This window comes from Pinus tabuliformis, chromosome X (genome assembly GCF_031772625.1).
Source record: "Pinus tabuliformis cultivar Carrire ecotype Pingquan chromosome X, CPIR1, whole genome shotgun sequence".
Taxonomy (NCBI): Eukaryota; Viridiplantae; Streptophyta; class Pinopsida; order Pinales; family Pinaceae; genus Pinus; species Pinus tabuliformis.
The window spans coordinates 1295612671-1295618999 of NC_142308.1; the positions used below are offsets into that span (position 1 = coordinate 1295612671).

General features: G+C 36.1%; 1 pseudogene; it reads left to right on the top strand.

Annotated features, from left to right (window-relative positions):
• Positions 1-2945: 2945 nt before the first annotated feature.
• Positions 2946-3650, top strand: LOC149144790 (carbon catabolite repressor protein 4 homolog 1 pseudogene; annotated as a pseudogene).
• The last annotated feature ends 2679 nt before the right edge of the window (positions 3651-6329 follow it).

The following is a 6329-nucleotide window of genomic DNA, read 5'->3' on the forward strand; positions in this document are numbered from 1 at the left end:
TATGGGGGCCAACATCTGCTCGTACTAGTCTTTGAAGGCCATTTCTTTGATCTCTTTCATGTTGGGGTCTCCTGATGCCTTCCATGGATCATACCAGAGTGAAATTGGTTGGCCTTCGATGATGGGTACCATTTCCCTCTCCTTCAGTAGCCTCCATTTCCACATTGCTAGCAACATCAACAGATATACAAACATGAACCCAACACCCCTTCTGTACATGTCCTCACATGCTTCAAATAACTCTTTGAGAACAAAGGCTGACCAATTGAGCACCTCTCCTCAACAATAATTTTTTGTAACTGAGATTGTGTCCAAGGTGCATTTGTTCTTTGTGAAGTTCCACATTGTTTTGCCGACAATGAGGTAATAGGAAAATCTAATATCATCCTTGTTAATCTTATCTAGTTTCGCCCCTCTCTTGCCTCGCTCGGTCCCATATCTGGCATAAATGTTGTCTTCATTTTGCTTCTTTCCTAGCTTAGCACTTTTCTGGAATGCATTGCTAACTGCATTTCCACCCTCGTTCAATCTTGTGAGCCAATTGATATCTTCCACACCGATGGGGTACTCCTTATCCATCCATAGTGATCCTCCATGCATCCTACTCACTAAGAGCGTGGTACACTGCATCACGTAAAATTGAGTACCAAACACAGGTAGGCTCCTCAAATGGAGTATTTTCGATCTCTGTATACCCTTGAAGTCTTCCCTGACCCTGGAGGACTTGGTTCCATCCTCCTTATGGAAATCCTCTGCGTAAACTTCTCTTTTCATGATCAGGAACTGGAAATAGTCTGTGAAGTCACTTTCTATCAAATTGTCCTTGTCATACTTGCCATACAGCTTATCGACCATTTCAATTCGTGCATCCAAGGTGTCATGTGGAACTGATACAAGTCCTTTCACCATCTATATAATACCATGGCCCATTTTCAACTAACTATGGTCCCTTCTTTAATTGTGGGTCAACCACTTACAATTATTAATATGGGCTTTATTGACTCTTAACTATAACTATGACTTGATCCTATTACATAAATAAGGGGGTTAGGGTTGGACCCTAACATAATGCCTTTGTCATCAGTTCCTTTGTCGGTTTTTCCTGTTGATTTCGTATGAGACTTTCACTTGATGTCAGCCTGCATTCGCGAATAACAGCTAGAGATGGATGTCCTCGTTGCTAGTTTGACAACTAAGTTATGATAGGTTTTCCCACTTGTGAAAAATAAAAGGGTACTGTGAAGGGTCTCTTTTCTTCTCCTTTCATATTTTCACACGCAGTTAATCCAACTCGCTACCCCTCTTCACATGTCACATCAAACAACCATGACGCAGGTTAAGCAAGGATCAAAAACTTTTTATTTTTTATAGTGTGTATTTTATTTTTATTATGTGAGGATCAACAACTTTTTTATTCTTTATAATGTGTAATTTTTTTTTATCTATTTTTTTTTTCCAGTTAAGTTAGTTTTGTGTGCAGTGAATGTTTGAAATAAATTTCATCTTTTGACTTGTGATGAAGAGATAGATGGCTAAATTTTGAAATATTTTTTTTATAATGTGTAATTTATTGAGCCTAGAAACTCATTGAGCCTAGAGGCTCATTCTACAATCTAGAATGAGGGACATACTCATGTCAGGTCCTAAAAAAAATAATAGAAATAATTTTCATTCATTTTGTCCAAACAAAAATTAAATAACCATAAATAAACAATTAAAATTCTATTAACACAACAATTAACTAAGTTGTTGATATTTCACTTTCACTCTTCAACTAATAAATACAATATTTCAATGTCCATCTAAAATAATATAATTTTATATAGCTTTATAGAGATAAAATAATATATATATATATATATATATATATATATATATATATATAGATATATATATATATTTCTTATAAATATCTCAATATAGAACTTAAATAAATTGTTTGAATATCCATATTAACTAATATATTTCAGTATGAACTTTCTCTCTCTACAAAAAATGTGTTTATATATATATATAGAACTTAAATACACTGTTTGAATATCCATATTAAGTAATATGTTTCAGAACTTTCTCTCTCTACAGAAAGTGTGTTTATATATTTGTGTGTGCGTGTTAATGTTAACTTTAGCTGGAAAGGAAAAAGTAAGTAAAGGTAAACTAGAGTAATTACTTTTTAACAAGAGGAAAATGTGTAATTCAATCAATTTTTAATATAAAATATTAATAATGATAAAATATCAAAGTATACCATTTAAACAATGAAAAATTACCACTATAGATCTATATTAATCACATATTTACCAAGCACTAAAATGGATTAATTGATGTGTAAATCTTTTTTCAATTTTGAGATTTGATATCTCTAGTCTCTTGGTAGATCCGTGGTCAAAACACAGTGTCTATAGCATTGAAAAATGCATTTTAAAAGGTAAAAAATTACACATTGTTTTTTCGACTCTAATATAAATTTGCAAGGAAATAAATTTGATCCTTATGAGCTCATGCTAGATCAATGCTTTAGATGGATCTATGCTGGTATCAAATATTGTTATGCTCTTTCTACCTTTTTAATTAAATTTATTAATCACATGAGAGTTTTGAAGTCGGCGTGTTTCGAACCACTTATCGAAACATGTCGACCTTAAAACTCTTATGTAATTTATCCCTAAAAACTTAGTTTTGAAATCATAAATTAAGAGAAATAAATTTATTAATTAAAAAAAATATCATATAATATAAATAAAGGTTACATGAAAAACTATCCGTAAGAACTCACAACACTGCACGGCTCGAGGACGTCTGATCTGTCCCCCAAAAGCGCCCGAAAAGTGTTGAAGAAGAGAAATACCAAGACAGCGGGATTCAGCAAGAAGAGAAGAGTAGTGGTAGGGTAGAAGTGTGGTAACAGGTTCAGGGTTCGAATCTTGTGATTGGAAGAATAAGAAATGGGATCGGGAATCATGCTGAGTGTGCCCCGACTGCGCCTTCCCTCCGAGATTCCGATCGTGGGTTGCGAGCTTACGCCTTATGTCTTCTCTGATCGTCCAGATAACGCCATTACAATGGATGATGTTCTTGAATCGGCACCTGTAGATGGTTACTACCTCAGATTCAGATGGTATCGTATTCAGAGTGAAAAAAATGTTGCAGTCTGCAGTGTCCATCCATCAGAGCTAGCCACTCTCGAGTGCTTGGAATGTGTGAAGGCTAAGATACCTGTTTCAAAAAGCTATCATTGTTCACTAAAGTGCTTCTCCGATTCATGGCGTCATCACGGTGCATTGCATGCAGCAGCGAGTGCAGTGCATGAGAATGGAACTGAGGACGATGAATTGTTCGGGAGATTTGGCAGCACAACTTCAAGCTCAGGAATTCAAAATGCATCCCTAAGCAATGGTTCTGCCTCGTTAAACCTGCCTAATGTTTCTGAAAGGGGTGGTGGTGAGACATGGTATGAAGTTGGACGTTCAAAAACATATACACCAACAGCAGATGATGTGGGCTATGCTCTGAAGCTCGAATGTGTGGCAGTTGATGTAGCCACGGGAATACCAGTAGGTCCAGCCAGCACACTCCACACTTCCCTAGTTGTCCCAGCTCCTTCCCCCACTCCTCGACGCATGATTCCAATTTCCAATCAATGCAGTTGATGGAATTGCAAATCTCGCGCTCGAAGAACACACTTAGCTTCTAGAAATTTTACTGTATTTTCTTATAATTGAGCCGAGTAGTTAGCTTCTGGAACTTTTACGATTATTCCAACCCAACTCTTTAATTTACGATTATTCCATCTGATGCGAATTATGTTACGCAGGACTACCACTTTCCGGGTTTATACCTAAAGGATGGTATAGTTGATGCTATTCTCATTTTAGTCCAGAAAGCTTTAGGTCTTCAGCTTCATCCTTTAGGGTCTACGCTCTTGCTAAGAAAGGGCATATTTAGTTTAATAGGGTCTACGCTCTTGCTAAGAAAGGGCATATCTTGTTTCTGGACTTTTCTTTAGATATAAATGTCTGCGGTCTTACTTCCTTTTCGACTTTTCTTGTGAAGGAAATTTTTGGACTTTCCTTCACAAGAGTGGACGAGGGTTAATCATGAATTTATTTTTAGTGATGTAACTTCAATGTTTTTTTCTGGTTGCATGTTGGATTGTTGGTAGGTTCAACTCCTTCTGCGCGGCTTCACACAGCAAAGTTAAGTTCTTGACTTCAGTTAAATATATTTCTTGAGCTCCCACTCAGAGTTTCAGGATTCTGGATTTAGCTCATCACGTTGTTGGTTTTCATTTCTTACCTTCTGTGAAGCGAAGTAATTCTTTTTAACACTATGTTAAAAGAAAGAAAAAGAGAATAGAAGATCATATAACGCATGTAAACTAGCTCGTCCTGCGAAGTGCCCACACAGCCACTTCAAGGTTCTCACATTTGTCATCCCCTTCCCCCCCCCCCACATATCTATAAAAGTTGCAGTAAATTTGGTAGATAAGCTTATTTGCAAGAAATTTCGTGAAGAGCTGATGCTTGGCCACAAACTCGTACAGGCAAATGGGATCTCCCTGTCGCCTAAATATTAAGTCGTCCTCCATATTGGCCTGCTGGATGGGAGAAAATGGGTGCACTGGTAATCTGTAAACAGAATTAAGGGGCCACTTCAATGCCATATTTATTCTAACTCTGATTCTCTCTAGTTGAGAAAAAAGTTAGGTTTCAATAAAGGTCTTTCCATGTGACAAAGCCTACAAAAAAAAATTTATGCACACATATTTAAGCTCACATTTGAGGTGGAAAAGTGGCTATTTAGGCTCACATGGAAAAGTGGTTGTTCATTCTTGTCCTGTTTGTGTCATCTCAAAGTGAGTTCGTTTACTATGGATGATTAAGTTAGTTGGCCTTTATCTTGCAAATTTTTTAAAGGAAACCAGACATGAATTATCACGGAATCTTCAAGTGATATCATTAAAAAAGTATGTTGCTCCTTGTATGTTGATGATGCTTGCTCTAGATTGTGATACCCCATGGGGTTTCTTTTATGGGGCCAACCAAGGGCATCCACCTAGGTATATGATTGGTGGTGTTTTGTATATAAATGCATTTCAATTCATTCATATCATATATACTATGGGTTCCAAATCAAAGGTTGAGTTCTCAACATTGTTTGTTGTTCTTTATTTAGCAAGTGCTTATGGTTTGAAGATGTTGAGAGTGATGGGAATTCAAATATTTGTTAATCTAAAATGAAAAAAACACTAAAAAGATTCAAACCTTACACCTTATCCTCATACTCTAAGAGGACAATGATATGCTCCTTGAGTCCCTTTCTCCTTATGATATTAATCAATTGCCAGTGGAAGAGTATTTTCTTATTCCCATTCAAATGGTTACACGTGATCTTAATGGCATGCAAATTGCAAAGACTAAAAAATTTCATGTTGAGGGTTGTGAAAGAACAAAACAATATTGATTGCCCATTTTGTTGTTTCTACTCCATCAGCAAAAGGTTGGCTAGAAAATTTCACGTTGAGCGGAGCGAAATAACAGATCAATATTATTGCCAATTTTGTTGTTTCTACTCCATCAACAAAAGATAAACCATCCCTAGTATGACAAAATAAACCAGACCCAACAAGACATGATCTTTGATTCTAAACAATTAACAACACTCGCCACATAAGGTCAGTATGGTATATGTAGGTGAAGGACAAAATGAGAGAATGTATTTGCCATGAAATTTTAACAAAACAAGAGAATGTATCTTGACCTCAAAAATCAATTCATTCTTTGTATGACATGTTTCAATCAACTACAAAATCATGCATCAATCAGCTGTAAAGCATTTCCAATACATCTCTGAAGCAGTCTTCATGTTGTTCTGACATATACACACTTTCTTAACTAGGTATTTTCAAACCAAGAAGTTGTTTTAAGAAGCTCTGCTCATGAGTAAATAGGGATCATCTTGGCAGGGTAAGTGTCAAGGAAAACTTCTCAACAGGCAACCTATCAGAGCAATTCGCTTCTTATCAAATTTTGTTACTTTCATGCAAACCACTTTCAAACTATTGAGTGAAAGGGTTAAACTTAATGCCTCGAGGCTTAGTGCGTGGTTCTGCAATCCAAAGTTGGTTTGATAAATCTCCCTACATAATAAAATTATGGTGTTCAAACACTATTAACATGATACTAAAAGTAAGACAATTACTAACCTCAAAACATTTACTTTCTATTGAGAGTTCTTCAAGAGAGATTAAACTTTCCAGAACTGCGAGAGAAGGCGCTTGTCTATGAAGTTTGTAATAGAAAATCATTACATTAAGCTTCATCGTGCAT